Source organism: Mandrillus leucophaeus, unplaced genomic scaffold (assembly GCF_000951045.1).
Source record: "Mandrillus leucophaeus isolate KB7577 unplaced genomic scaffold, Mleu.le_1.0 Scaffold21, whole genome shotgun sequence".
In the NCBI taxonomy this organism is placed as follows: Eukaryota; Metazoa; Chordata; class Mammalia; order Primates; family Cercopithecidae; genus Mandrillus; species Mandrillus leucophaeus.
This window is the reverse complement of record NW_012102143.1, coordinates 4,687,012-4,701,909: the sequence shown is the minus strand read 5'-3', so window position 1 is coordinate 4,701,909 and position 14,898 is coordinate 4,687,012. Positions and strand designations below refer to the sequence as shown.

Genomic DNA, 14,898 nt, shown 5'->3' with positions numbered 1-14,898 from the left:
TTCTCGTCTTTTGAGTGTGGACACAGGCAGGTGCCCTCTGCTCTGGGTTATTTTGCAAGGGATGCCAACAGAGTGAACAGACTGGTACGACAGGGGTAGTGTCTACTTCCACAGAGGCGCACATCTGTTTGCTGTCTGGGACAGTAAATGTCGCTTTCCACGGCAAACTTTGGACAGGCTTGCTTACGTGCTATTATTAAACACAGGGGTTTCCTAAGCTCAGGGTTGTCCCAGGACGACCTATATCGCTCTTCTAATCGACTTACCAGATGCAAAGCTTTCATAAAACATTTCAAGATCAATTCTTTTTTTCTCCTTTAAGATTTCTCTTCTCCTTTCACATCTTTCAGATTTAAATCATACAGATGCACATAAACATGGCCACCAAAAAGTAGGTGCTAGAATGTTCAGAGTAGCAGTGCTCATAACAACCCCACGCTGGGAATGACGGCACTGTCCATCACCGTAGGTACATCATGGTACAATGGAACATTACACAACGGTAACAATGAACTACTGACACGGGCCACAACTGGGGCAACATCACACACAGAACACAGTGCCAGAGACAAGTGCGAGAGTGCCAAGTGTTAGGATCCTGTTCAAGGACAGGCGAAACCCATCTATGCAGTGAGAAATCAGATGGTGGTCACCCTTGTGAGTGGGGTGGGGTGGGGGTGCATGTGACAGGAAGGGGTCCATGAAGGTTGGCTACCTCCTGCTTCTGGATGTGAGTGGTGGCCCCTGTAAACCTGGCTGTGACTTACGATTACAGAAACAAAATACTTTTGTTTCTTTACATATGACTTACGAACCCTGAGCTTAGGAAACCCCTGTGTTTAATAATAGCATGTAAGCAAGCCTGTCCAAAATTTGTCGTGGAAAGCGACATTTACTGTCCCAGACAGCAAACAGAAGTGCCCCTCTCTGGAGTGGCACAGAGTGCACCCTCTCAGAAGTACAGAATTGTAAGTCATTCTTATGTGTATGTTGTATCAATAACACTTATCCAAAAAACGAGAAAATGTCATTGGAACGGTTTGTGAATGCAGAGGTCAGGTCAGGAAGTGTAAGAGATAGAACAGGGTTGTGCAAGGGAACAGTTTTACCAGCAACAAGTCCTTAAAAAGTGGCCCAGCCCCAAACTGTATAGGATGCTGGCTTCCACAAGAAGGCAGTTATAAAAGGACCTTTTCGGCATTGTCCCCCAAATATTATTTGTGTTACCATGAAATACATGATTGACAACTTGGCCCATTCTGAACTCAGAAAGAGCGTTTCCTCAAATACTCCATCTACGGATCAGCTGGTACTCGCCCCGATTAGCAGGGGGCGAGCGCATTACCATGCTAATCCATGTCCTCGCAGCGCCACTTCCTTGATATGGATATGTGTGTGTGCTTACTGCGCTGCCTTGATTAGTGCAAGCTTCCATGTGTCAAAAGCGCCAGATTCTTTCCAAAGAATAATTTTAGCTGTACTTATATCCCTAAAGTGGAAGAGTTGATTTGAAAAGGTACTTACCTCCACCATATGCTATTTTTCTTTAAACAATTTGCATTTCAAAGTGAATATGGCATTTATATCTGAATGAATATCAGTATGTTGCCTGAACTGATCTCAAATGAGCATGAAAAAGATGCTGGTTTTCTATTGAACAAAAATGTTTTCATCCACCAAATGACATCAAAGACAGAATCCCTCTTTTAAGCTATTGGCTTATTACATTAAAAATAGCCTGTTCTGATTTTTAAAAATATACTCTGAAATGATGGCTTTTCACAGCATTCAAAGGAAGATTCATCAACAAATCTTTACAATAACAATAACAAAATACAAAAGTTCATTCCTTGCACCTTCCAATTTTGGTCTGTCTTTACAAATAGGACTTAACTTCACCAGAGCATTTCACTAGGAAAATAATAGTTGGCATTTGACTTATCGGTTAAATAAGCCTGAAGACAGGAACAACTATTGGTGATGGGTGATAGGAACTTTCATGTACATAGAAAGAGGGCAGGGAAAAAGCCAAAAAGGATTCTATGAGCACCTGAGTGCAAACCAGACGTTTATTCCCACTGCAGAATTGTATACCTGTTATTTAAAAAAATCCTAATTACAGGAATATGACTGACAGGAATTCACCCCTCCCCTCTGGAGCCCTCACCCTCAGAAACATCCAGGGACTGCTTTTTTCGGTCCAATCTCATTCACAGATAGCTTCAAATGCTATAAAAACTCAGCGTGAGCGGCTACCTTGCAAACCCTACAGCTGCACTGCACCCGTTCTGCGCATGCGTGAGAAAAGCAGGTTCCCTGGAATCACAACTGGATGAAGGAGGCGATGCTAATGGTCACATCACTTTAAACTAGGCCTTCGCCATCTGTTCTGTCCTCTAATTACAAACCCAAAAAGAATATAATTCACAACACTACCATAAAAAGTGACACACATGATTTAAGGCCTGTGAATGGGACCCCTTCGCTCCTGTATTTGCATTGGAGATCTGCCTTGCTTTTGGCAAGCGGAATTTTAGGCTAAGAGGATTTTTTTCCAAGGACACACTCTGTATCTTGTAAGATACAGGCATTCAGGACTCCGCATCCTGTGATACTTGTTTTGTAAAAGAGTACAATTCAACACATCTACTAGGGAGACACAAATCTGGTGTTTCTTGATACCTTTCTTTTTAGTTAAGAGATTTTCCATGTTATGTTTATCAGAGACAAAGTACAGAGTTCAGACCTAGTCACAATGACAGATGTAATTACTACTAAATACAGCAATGTGGCCAGGCTTAGGATTCAACATCCTGGAATTATACAGCTCACGGCTCTTTCCTACAATGTAGAAACAGCTCATTGTATGCTGCTTCCTCTCTGCTCTAAAATATGAAGTCAAGGAAAAAATAATGGGGGCCTATTTTGTTGTACTGTTAAAATTTACTTGGCAAAAAAGTACAGATAAACAAATAATGTAAACTGAATCCACCAAAATCTCATCTAATAGATCGATTTTTTAGTGAACATACGCATACATTTTTCTTGGTTATGGTCACAGAAAAGATATAACTTTATATACTTCTTTAATATGATTTCCTAACCATTTCCCTCATGTTGTTATGTAATCTTCATAATTTTAGATATGTAACATTATTGATTTAATGTACATAATTTATATTACCATTTTTCTACTTCTGGATAGTTTTGGTTGTTTCCAATTTCTGACTGTAAACAACACTGCAAAGGACATCTTCTACTTTTGAATTTTCCTTAGGAGAAATTCTCAGTAGCATTATTACTGGAACAAACAGCATAATACGTCTTTCTGATTCATGATATGTGCTGCTAATTTTCTTAATGACCAGTAACTAAAAGAAGATGGAACCTGGGCATCTTTAAAACAATTTAGTCCATAATTTCTAAAGTGGATAATAATAATAATGAAGAAATGGTGATAATGATAACAGTATGCCCCATGTGGTTAATATAATGATCAAATTATGTAAAGCACTCTGTAAACTGCAAAACCTCTGCAGATATCAGTTATTAATCTCATCAACAGTGGGTTTTCCTATCTCTACAGTTTTTCAGCAGAAGCTTAAAATGATGATGTTGCTCATTTTGTCTTTAAAATCTAAAATGTCTGAATATTCTCCTTATGTTTCCCTTGTAATGGTGTCTCTACAAGTATAAACTGTCATGCCATCTGCCTTCTGTTTGCTTTAGTGCTGTAGTTGGCATCACTTTGCTTGAGCTCACTCCCTCAGTGAGTGCTTACTGAACACCCACCATCAACTAGTGAAGTGCTTGGTGCTGTGGACAACTCCATGGCACCCCCATCTTCCAGCATCCCAAAGGTCTGATGATCAGAGCGATGCCAATGTTGTCAGAGGTACAGTTTACAAAAGGAAGGAAGGAGAGAAAACAAAACAAAACAAAACCCTGTGTTTGGGGCACCATGTACACGCAGATGAAGGACATGGCCTGACAGCAGGTGACAGTGAGCTGGAGCGCCAGGGTCATCCCTTCCCTCCCATCCCTGGGTTACTGCTCCATGTTGGGGGTGGATATCATGTGGCAGCTCGTACAATTCAAGACAAAATATTTACCATGTCAGACGCTGACTTCTCATTTAAGTAATTATATTTAGAAATAAGTGTATTTATTTATTCTAAAGACAAAGTAGCTTTCTCCAGCCACACAGTTCTACATTGAACAGAAAAAATATATAGAATCCAGACCCAGCTGCAACGACAAATGTCATGACTACTAAATACATCAACGTGGCCATGCAGAATTCAACATCCTAGAATTAAGACGGTTCACTGTCACTTCCTAAAATGTGGAGTTTTATTCTGATCTTCGCAAAACAATGTGTGCCCTTCTCATTTCGCCATTTTTATCTGCTGAAGGAACACGTGCTGCTCCAGAGTCCGATAGTGTTTACAGAGACAGCCATCATACGGCTGGCTTGGCCACAATCCATCTCCTGGTATGGGTTATATGGACAAGCTGATATGCAACGGTGAGGATGAGGTGTGTAAGCATTATGAAAACGGAGAAGAAAAGAATTTTTCTTTGTTTGGTGTCTTCCTTTGCCATGAATAACGGTTCCATCTTCATTCTTTCTGCTTTATATGATAAATGCAACAGGTGTGTGTGTGTGTGTTTTTAAACATAGAATTCATTTTCATTTGACAACATTGTTTTGAGGGGAACTTTCTCTGGTCATTTCTGAATTTTACAGTCCCTTTCCAGGAGCAGGTGGCCACACTGCTCTACTCTGAGAAGTATTCACTACTACTTCTTTCTCTGCCTTCCAGTTCTTACAAAATGATCTCACAACCGAATCCAGCAATGACACAGGGAAGACAAAGCACCAAGGAGTACCCCGGGCTCACAAGTTTGATAACATGGGCGGGTTTTACAGGTTTGCTGGTTGGGATGTTGCCGAGTTTGACCACTCACTAGAAATATTCCAGAAACGCAATCGTTCACTATGTGAGTGGTAACTCAAAACAATGGGTCACAAGGTTTCGAGACGGAAAAATGTCACGATTACTTCAAGAAACTCTCCTCTGCCAATGTGGGAAAGGACTGCAGAAAGCAGGGAAGCCACGGACTCAACTCTAGCCTGGAAGAGTCGGAAGCCCCTTCCCAAGGCCTCGGTTCTCACTGGCGCCTGGGGCTGGCAGCTGGCTCCCTGGTGGAGGGGGCCGAGTAATTCACACAGGCTCTTCCCGGCACCTCCTCTTTCCCACAGCTGACCCTGCAGACCACTTCGCTGGTCTCAGAAGCATCAGTGCAGCAGCTGAAACACTATTCCTCACCACCCACACACGTTTTTGAGAGAAAAAAAGTTTTTGAAGCACCTTTTATTTACTTGTAGGCACACCTGTTACCACATCCAACTCGGGAGCCTGGCCATCCTGTTATGCCTCAGCTGAAATCATCAGGAATCAAGTTGCTTTAGTTGGTTCTTTCAGAAAAGAACACTCCACTTAGAGTTCAAATAATGGAAGCTTTCCTTACATCGGAAGTGCGACACTTACTTCTGAATTGCACACCAATGCTCGGGACCATGGAGGGCTACTACAGGGGAACAACATCTGCAGGAAACCAACTAATCTCCTCAACATCGATCACTTACCTTTCACATGACGGCTAGCATGCAGGACTACAGACTTAATGAAAAAATAATTGCTAGGTCACAAAACTAAAAGAGGATAACAAAGAAAGAGAAATAACAGTGTATGCCTCAAAGAGTTTACAATTTAATGATGGAAGCAATATCACACAAATTTGCCTAAACCTCAGTGGGAGCAATGTATAAACACAGAAACAACTAGTAGTGAGAAGGCATTACTCATAAAAGCTGAAGATGCTGCAATTCTTAAAAAGAACTAAGATGAACTTTAGTGTCTTTTAATGTCAGATTTAGCTAACTTCCTGATGTCTAAGAGAAGCCTCACAAAACATTAACTTTTTCCCTAAAAATTGTCAAATAGACATTAAAACCAATTCCAACAAAACCTGGTTTATGAAAGTAGACATCACATGCTACTGATATTGAGGTTTTATTTCAGAAAAATAATTCTCAACCCTCAATAAGGCTTCCGTTTGCAAATGGTCTACCAAGGTGCTAGAAGGGTACTTAGCAGAAGCCTCCAGTTTACATATCAGAGGTTGGAACCAAGATCCAGTGTGTGGGAAACTCCCGGGTGACCTCGGTCGACACGAGTGGGAAGCAAGGATCTGTGTTCCACCAAGCCTTGGCCACGCCGCATGCCGGCAGGGGACACGCGTGCACTGACACTGCTCATCCAGGGCCCACAACAGACTCCGGACTCCAGAGTTATTATAATGTTTTCTAGACCGTTTGAAACTAAACAAAGAAAAACTTTCTTTCCATGAGACAACAACGGGTCTAGTTCTGATGTTGCGTTATTTTTTTTTAATAGCTATTACCACTGTAACAGCAGCTTCGCGACTCCGCGTCTGCAGTGTGAGCAGTTTTGATAAACAGCCTCTGCGGGCCACACAACAGGGATAATGTATCCTTAAGTACCACCAATGAGCTGCCATTCTGCACAGCCAATTACTTCTGTGCGTCTGTCACTCAAAGGAAAAATGACTGAGCCCATTAGATCAAACCTTTGTCACTGTTCCTAATGCACTCTTAGGCCTCATTAATCTCCGGGAGCAGCAACAGAGCCGCCGGTGCCTCATTGCCTCCCCCGAACAGGCCCACGTGAAGCCTCTCATCTCTCCCCCAAGTGCACCACGTTAATCAAGCTCTCCTTATTACCCCGGTCCCTGTCACGGCGGAGAGCGCTCCCTCTTAAATGCTCTCATTATGACCCATCTTTAGAGCCGGCTAAGTGGAAAAAAAGAGAGAGGGAGAGAGGGAGAAAGAGGACGAGAGAGAAAGAGGAGAGGAAAAAGCAAGTCCGATCACATTAATATTCATGACAATAATTAGTATTCTAGGTCACTGAATATTCATGCTATTAGTTTGGTTTTTTATGGGTTTGCTGGATGTCCTGATTGCTGAAGTGTGGAGAAAACAGCATGGTTGAGACTTTAGATGTCAACGGCAGTTCAATACTCAAAACACATTTGCTGTCCCCGCCTCCCCCACCTCCCCTGGAAAATCAGCTTCAACCCTCCTGACGGCTTTAATATTTCGAAACCGCTGGGGGCCTCAAGTGGGGAAGGGGGGGGATGTGGAGGAGAAGCGGAAAGGTTTCCTTTGACAAAGGTCTAAGCATCAATCTGGTTAGGATAAAAACATATCCATAGTTGCAAAAACCCAACAAAGACACACTTTAGAGACAAGAAGATATCTGTCATCCTAGAACAAAAATGTCACAACCAGGAGTTACAGAATAAAGTGACCACAGGACACAGACTGGAGCAGATAGCTCCATGGAGATCCATGAAAGTCCGAAAGAGCATTTCTTCTGTCTGCCCCCTCATTGCCATGATAGTGGGATGCTGTCTGTTGGGGAGCATGGGTTTGTGAAGTCTAAGCCCTATGTCCATTACGTCTACTCAAAGGCTATGTCAATGCTTTATTGTATTTGAAAAATTAATTCAAGAACATAATTTCTTTCCCCTCTTCCTTCCTTTTGGCATAACCATTATGATGAAGTAATGATATAATTCTGTGAAGTCAGCATCAGCCAAGTTTTTCAAAGGAATGCTGTGTGTTCTTCTCTGTAGAATAGAAGTGGACACCATTTCCCCATTTTAAAAACAAGGAAGCTGGGGTTTAGTGAGACAACTTCAGAAGGGTCTAAGACAGGAGAAATGGCATTCTATTCAGTGATTTTGACTCCGAAACCCTTGCTCTTGGCCATTATGTTTTCCTGCTCTCTACTTAAATGTGAAAATAACTGTGGAAGCCAGTACAACTCTGCATTCTGTTACATGTGGATAAAGCTTCACCAAACTAGGCTGGCCAAACGTTCATGTCAGAAAATACGTTGTTTCACCTCCTTCTCTGGACCTATACCTGAAATTCAAGTTGGGAAGATTCTCCAAAATGTGGCTTCTGGTGGATCCCCATTAGAATGGCAACTTAAGACAGCATAAGTTCCAGGCCAGAAGAATGGAAGTGGATAATGGCCATGGACATCCTGAGAAGCCAGTGACCTTGAATGAGGAAGGGAAGGTTTAACCAGGTCTGAATAAATATTTTTTGGATTTTTATTTTTTTCTGGAGTAGATCCTTAAGTAGTTTTTTCAAAACCCTTTCAGATGGAGATGTTGTATAGCCCTGTATGTTGTCTAAAGATGTCTTTTTTTCTACCTTCATTTCATTAGTCGTCGTCTTTGCATAGGCTTCTAGGTTCAGATTTAATTGTCCTTAGGAGGGAATATTTCCATTACATTTAAGAATGCATGTTGCTCTTGAGAATTCTACAGTCAGATTTCTCTTGTAGGTTACCTTGTTGTTCTCCTATTTTGGGTATGTTTTAAGATTTTATTTTTATTTTTGCAGAGCCTCCTCTCCCATCCAACTTGATACTTGACTCTTCAGATATCCTTACTTGCCTCTAGCATATATTCTTCTGTTATATCTTTGACTACCAACATGTCTTTAGCCATGTTCTTTACAGTATTTGTCTACTGAATTTTTTAATTTTTGCAATCTTTATTTCTAAAACTCTTTCTCCTATAGTATTTTCACATACTCTTTATTGTTTTGACACAGGCCTCACTCTGTTGCCCAGGCTGGAGTACAGTGGCATGATCACGGCTCACTGCAGCCTTGACCTCTTGGGCTCAAGCTACCCTCCCACCTCAGCCTCCCCAGCAGCTGGGACCACAGGCACTCATCACTATGCCCAGCTAATTTTCGCATTTTTTGTAAAGACAGGGTTTCATCATGTTGCCCAGGTTGATCTCGAACTCTTGGGCTCAGGTGATCTGCTCACCTAGGCCTCCCAAAGTGCTGCGATTACAGGCATGAGCCACCACGCCCGGCCAAACACATGCTCTCTGTTTGCTTAATTTTATGAGTATCATTAATAACTAACCTATTAAGTCCTTCTGTTGATAGGAGTTACAATTTCCTTTTAAATTCCCTTTCACCAAAATGTCACCCTTTTTCCTAAGATCAGTTATCCTTCACATTTTTACTGTTGATTCCCACAAATGTCTTCGTTGTCCATTATCTACGAATAAGAGTATGTGGGTTGATAAGGCAGATGAAGTGGCCAAGGTTTTCTCTGCAGCCTCGACCAACCAGAAGAGGCTGGTTGTGGGCTCTGAGCAGGTGTATGGCCCATGGTGACTGGTGGGTTTCATTTTAGACCTACTGTGTGGGGCGCTGTGAGTGGCTGGTGCACTTCATACCACCTATGGTCAGAGCTGCCTTGCCTCTCCATTTCTTTCTCTTCCTCTGTGACTGTGAGGAGGTTTGAGTTTCACAATCATCTCCGTTTCCCTCTTTCGAGCACCAGCATCCACATCAAAAGGTTCTGCTCTCCCTAGGCATGCTGCCTGTTCCGATGCATGCTCTCTTGGGGGTGTTGGTGGCAGGGACAACACTGGCCAGCTCTCCTTGATTTCGTCGCACAGCCTGCTCTGTGCCCCAGCCCACTCCTGAACTCCACGACCGCCACAGGGAGCCCAGAGCCACCCCATCACCATTGCAGCTCCTCTGCTCTCCTCAATGCATGAGCCCCAGAGGGTGGCCTGAGCCCAGTCATCAGCAGTGCACAAGGCAGCTGCTCTGACAGTGTGTGTTTCTTCCTCTCTCCCAAACCCACGGCAAAAACTGACAGGAAGATGACCACATTTCCAGCGTTTTAAAGTGTGAAATGTAGTCACTATTCCAATACAGGCAAATAACTTCCCAAGTCCTAGGACTACCCCACCCCAAACCCCCTCCAGGTATTTTTTATTCAATTGCCCCAAGTATCCCTTCAGCACTTATCACTCCTTACAACGATCTTACTTGTGTGTTTATCTTTGGAATCCTCCACCCCTACTTGAGTGTAAGGGTCCTGGAAGGAGACCGTCTTGTCCTCCCCCTACCCCGATATCCAGAGCATTAATCAAGGGTGGGCGCACAGCAGACTCAGTAACAATGGAGATGAATGGCACAGGAGGCGGCGACACAATCCACTTTCTGTGTCAGTAAACTGGTGGGAGAAATTAAAAGTCAATACTGACAGTTAGGCATTATAATATTTGAAATATGGAATGCATGATGACTGTGTGCTAGAGAATCAAGAGAAACCTCCAATAGCTATTCCAACTAACAAGAGTTCAGCAAGATGGCGGAATATAGAAAATACAAAAATTAGGAGTTTTCTTAATTCTTACCAATTAGATGACGTAATAGACCCCACCCCTCTAAAAACGATTAGCTTCACAATGCATCAAAAATTATAAACTAACAGAATAGATTAACAAGACATGTCCAGCATCTAAATGAAAAAAAAAAATGCTGAACTTTGCTGGAGGCTATAATACAAATTTGAATAAATTGGGAAATAACATAGTAAAGATGTCACTTCCTCCACAATTAATAGCTTAAAAGCAATGCCAGTTAAAAGCCATGATAGGATTATTTTTATTATTTTATTTACGTGCCCGTATCACAGCCTCAGGAAGTCTTGATGTCACGTGCCCCAATGAGGGGATTATTTTTATCAAGACGGAGAAGGTTTCAAGTTATTCTTTAGTTCATTTGAGAAAAATAAGCAGGTAGCAGTAGCCAAGAAAAACTGGAAGATAAAAGAGAAATATTCAACTGTGTTATATACTACCAGATATAAACGGAGTCCTAAACCTACGACATTGTGGTAAATCTACCTAAGGTAAGACAATGCAGGGATACCAGGTCTCGGAATAACATCTGAGAGGCCAGAAACACAGCCCATTTGATGAAATGATTGAGTTCTACAACAAAGGAGACATATGGAATTAATAGGGAAAGAAAAAAAAATTCAACAAAGAGAAAAAAGGACAGTTGATTATTTATTTGAATAAAAAATTCAATTAGATTTCTGTCACACACAATAGACCCAAACAAATTAAAGGTGGATTAGGGGCTAAATACACGCATATACATGTATACACACACATACATACAGATATATATGCATATACATATATTCACACACATAAACACATATACATATATTTTTTAAGAAAAAAACAATAAAACTAAAACTTAGAGGTATACAAATATAAACTGTGATCTGGTTTCAAGATTATTAAAGGCTTTCTAAATAGCTTAAAGTAGAAATCACAACAGTAAAAGATAATCTGATTATAAATAAAAGAGAGGGAAAACCTCTTTATGTAAAGAAGACCATAAAATTTAAAAGGCAAATAATAAACTGGGGAAATACCTGCAAAATATATTCATATCCTAAATATACAAAGAGTTCTTAGATATCAATAAGAAAAAGACAGAACCTAGAGCAAAAATGGGCAAATATACACCTAAACAATTAATTACAACGTAAGAAACACGTACAGCTAATACATGTGAGCTGTTCAGCTTCACTACCTATTGAAGAAATCCAAATAAACAAAACATGAGGTGTTTTTATGGCTTATCAGATTAGCATAAATTCTAACAATAATATTAATAGCATTAGCAAGGGTGTGAGGTGAAATGGGTGACGGCTATGGATGCGAAGAGTTTTTATATAAAACCTTTTAGAAGTTAATTTGGAAATGTGTATCAAGAACCCTGGAAATGGTTGTACCAACTGAATGAATCATTCCACATATGGACAGTAATTCCAAAGCAATAATAGGTGCTATCCACAAAGACTTAGGTTCATACATATATCAGGTCTATGTGAATGCAAATTACGGGAAGAGAAGGCGTAAAACGTTGATCTAATTCAATCACATTGAGATAAGAAAATGAATACAGAAATGAAAATACAAAGGAAGAAAACCCTCCAGTTCACCTAGAACTGAGACAAAACAAACGAGTCTCAAGAGTGAAGAATAAACTATTCAATTTTTTGGCAAACAACTCTCTAATACCTATTTTTAGCTAAAAGTCCGTCTCTTAAATGTAGCCTCAATTTATTTCAGATTGAATTTGTTGTGTTGGAATTCCTCAGGTGAAAGGACATTTTGTGAATGATGGTTTTAGACATAAGAAACTCAATTTTCAAAGAGCATAAAAACTCAAATCCCCAAATGCTTTAATTTCTTAAGCAAGAAAGAATGTATCACTTTACAGATTCATGTTCATGTTTAGAGGAGGTGAATGCAAATTAAAATTTCCCAATATTTTAATGAAGCTGCTTCCTCTTACAGAAGTGCCTCCACCCATGGCTTATTCTCAGAACCCGAGAACGAAGCTGAGCAATCCACAGGGGGCTGCCATCTGAGGATCTATCTGTGCATTCTCGCTGCACACCAGCTGATGACTTCACCGGCATGCTTGGTCAGGGTGCCACTTCCCTTAGCACTGCTGTGGCCATCAGGCATTTTCTTCTTCCCAAAGTGGCACTGCCTTTGTGCTAAGGCCATACCCCCACTTCTGTAGCCCTAGTTGGAATCCAGAGAAGACGGAAAGTCAGCCAGGCCCCTGTGTGGGATTAACCTGTCTGAGGGTTGCCGAGATGTCCTGTTACACACTGAGGGCTGTGACCATGGAAAAGGGATTTCAATCACGTCACATCCCTCCCATTTGCCCAGCAGGGGGGCTCTTAAAGAGAATGAAACTGAGCAATGGGAAATGCCTTCCAAGGACACACAGCTCACTCCCTCAAAGAGAGAGGCCCATGCCACAGCCGATTCCATCAGCTATGGCACGGTTTAGAGGGCCTTTGTATTATCTACTTATAATCAAACATTAGAGTTTCCCTTAGGACAACAGTGGCATTTGGCTCCAAGGAACGTAAGTCTCAAGATGAGGAAGTTCGAAATCCTACTTTTACATAGTGAATGCTTCTTCACAGAATTGGTGCCCTTCCTTCATATCTGTGTGCCTGGCAAATTCCTATCCTTCATTCAAACTCAGCAGGTATCCCCTATTCCTTGAAGCCTGGCCCACCTCCTGGGGTGGAGCCGACCACAGCATCACTGTGTCTCCATGCCCTGCCCTTTACACAGCCCTGCTGGGGTCTGGGGCTTGGTGCGGCCTCTGTCTACTCGTCTCTTTCCCCAACAACAGGGGAGATTCCTGAGGGCAGGAACTGTATCTCAGGCACACATTAGAAACTCCACGAATGGCATGATTTAGCCATTCCACAATGTATATACATAATTCAAAACACCGTGTTACAAAGATAAATAACTTTTAAGTTTAATTAATTCTATTTAACATATTTTTATCACTTTAAAATTATAAAAACGAAACTCAATAAACACTTGTTGACTTAAATAACTAGATGACTAGATGTGATGTGATGGGTCAGAAGGGGAGGTGGAAATGGAAGAATTCTAGAGGTTAGGGACTCCATATCTATAGTTTGCACAATTTCTGGCACATAATAGGTGCTTGATATATATATATTTTTTTGAGACAGAGTCTCACTCTGTCGTACAGGCTGGAGTGCAGTGGCGTGATCTCACCTCACCGCAACCTTTGCCTCCTGGGTTTAAGCGATTCCCCTGCCTTAGCCTCCTGAGTAGTTGGGATTACAGGCACGCACCACCACGCCCAGCTAATTATTGTATTTTTAGTAGAGATGGGGTTTCACCATGTTGGCCAGGCTGGTCTTGAACTCCTGACCTGAGGTGATTCACCCACCTCAGCCTCCCAAAGTGCTGGGGTTACAGGCGTGAGCCACCGCACCCCGCCTATAGATATTCTTTGAATAAATGAATGACTTTACGTAGTGTGCTAATGCAATAAAGCCTTCAGCTTTTTCCTCACTACAGATTGTTTCCTCTTTCTTGTGCCCTTCTTTTCTCTCTTCCCACCCCATAGTTAGCACACCGCTCTAGTAAGAAAAACCTCACGCACGTCTTGGAAGAAAGGTCGGCAGGTCATAGAAGCCCCAGGAAAAATACTGTTCTCACTTTTCTGGGAGGCACTCAAGACTCCTTTAGCATAAAGCCAGTTTTTATTTTGATGAGAAACAACAGCTTGTGTTTGTATTCAGCTTTCCCAGCACTATCATGTTATCTTCTCTGACATCGCCCCCCTGCAATACAGGCAGGCCAGGCAAGAGCACCCCAATGTGGTGGGAAGGAACCAGCTCAGGGACTGCCTAACACTGTGCGGTGGAGCCCAGGATGGAGGACCCAAATCTGAACTCCTCTGTACCATCCTGCTCTCACCTACCAGTGTCGTTCATGCCACAGAACCAGTCTGTCAGCACCATCCCTCTTTAAAAGCACTTAATGCTTCAGAAGAGGAAAGTGCAGCATTCAAGACCAGAAACTCTTGTAGGAGAGAAATCTGTTTTTTTTTTTTTTTGAGATGGAGTCCTGCTCTGTCACCCTGGATGGAGTGCAATGATGCAATCTTGGCTCACTGCAACCTCCGCCTCTTGGGTTCAAGTGATTCTCCTGCCTCAGCCTCCCAAGTAGCTGAGATTACAGGCACCTGCCACCACGCCTGGCAAATTTTTGTATTTTTAGTAGACATGGGGTTTCACCAGGTTGGCCAGGCTGGTCTCGAACTCCTGACCTCAGGCGATCCTCCCGCCTCAGTCTCTCAAAGTGCTGGGATTATAGGCGTGAGCCACTGCGCCTAGCCAGAAATCTGTTTTAAGAAGACAGGATGTAGGTGGGAGAGAAGAAAGTTCTGGACTTCCTGCTGGAGAAAATGCAAAATTCTTGAAGGGATTTCCCTATGCTGAAGGAGTCTGACTGTGTGTGTAGGAGGACTCAAGAGCATCTTCACCTTATCTCTGATGAACAGCAATGGGAAGGTTCATGACACAGGGCAATTAT

The 14,898-nt window shown here is 42.1% G+C and overlaps 1 protein-coding gene across 2 annotated transcripts in view; it reads right to left on the bottom strand.

Moving 5' to 3' along the window:
- Positions 1–14,898, bottom strand: part of AGAP1 (ArfGAP with GTPase domain, ankyrin repeat and PH domain 1) — a 650,920-nt gene that overhangs the window by 211,402 nt on the left and 424,620 nt on the right. The gene's annotated exons all lie outside the window — the stretch shown is intronic.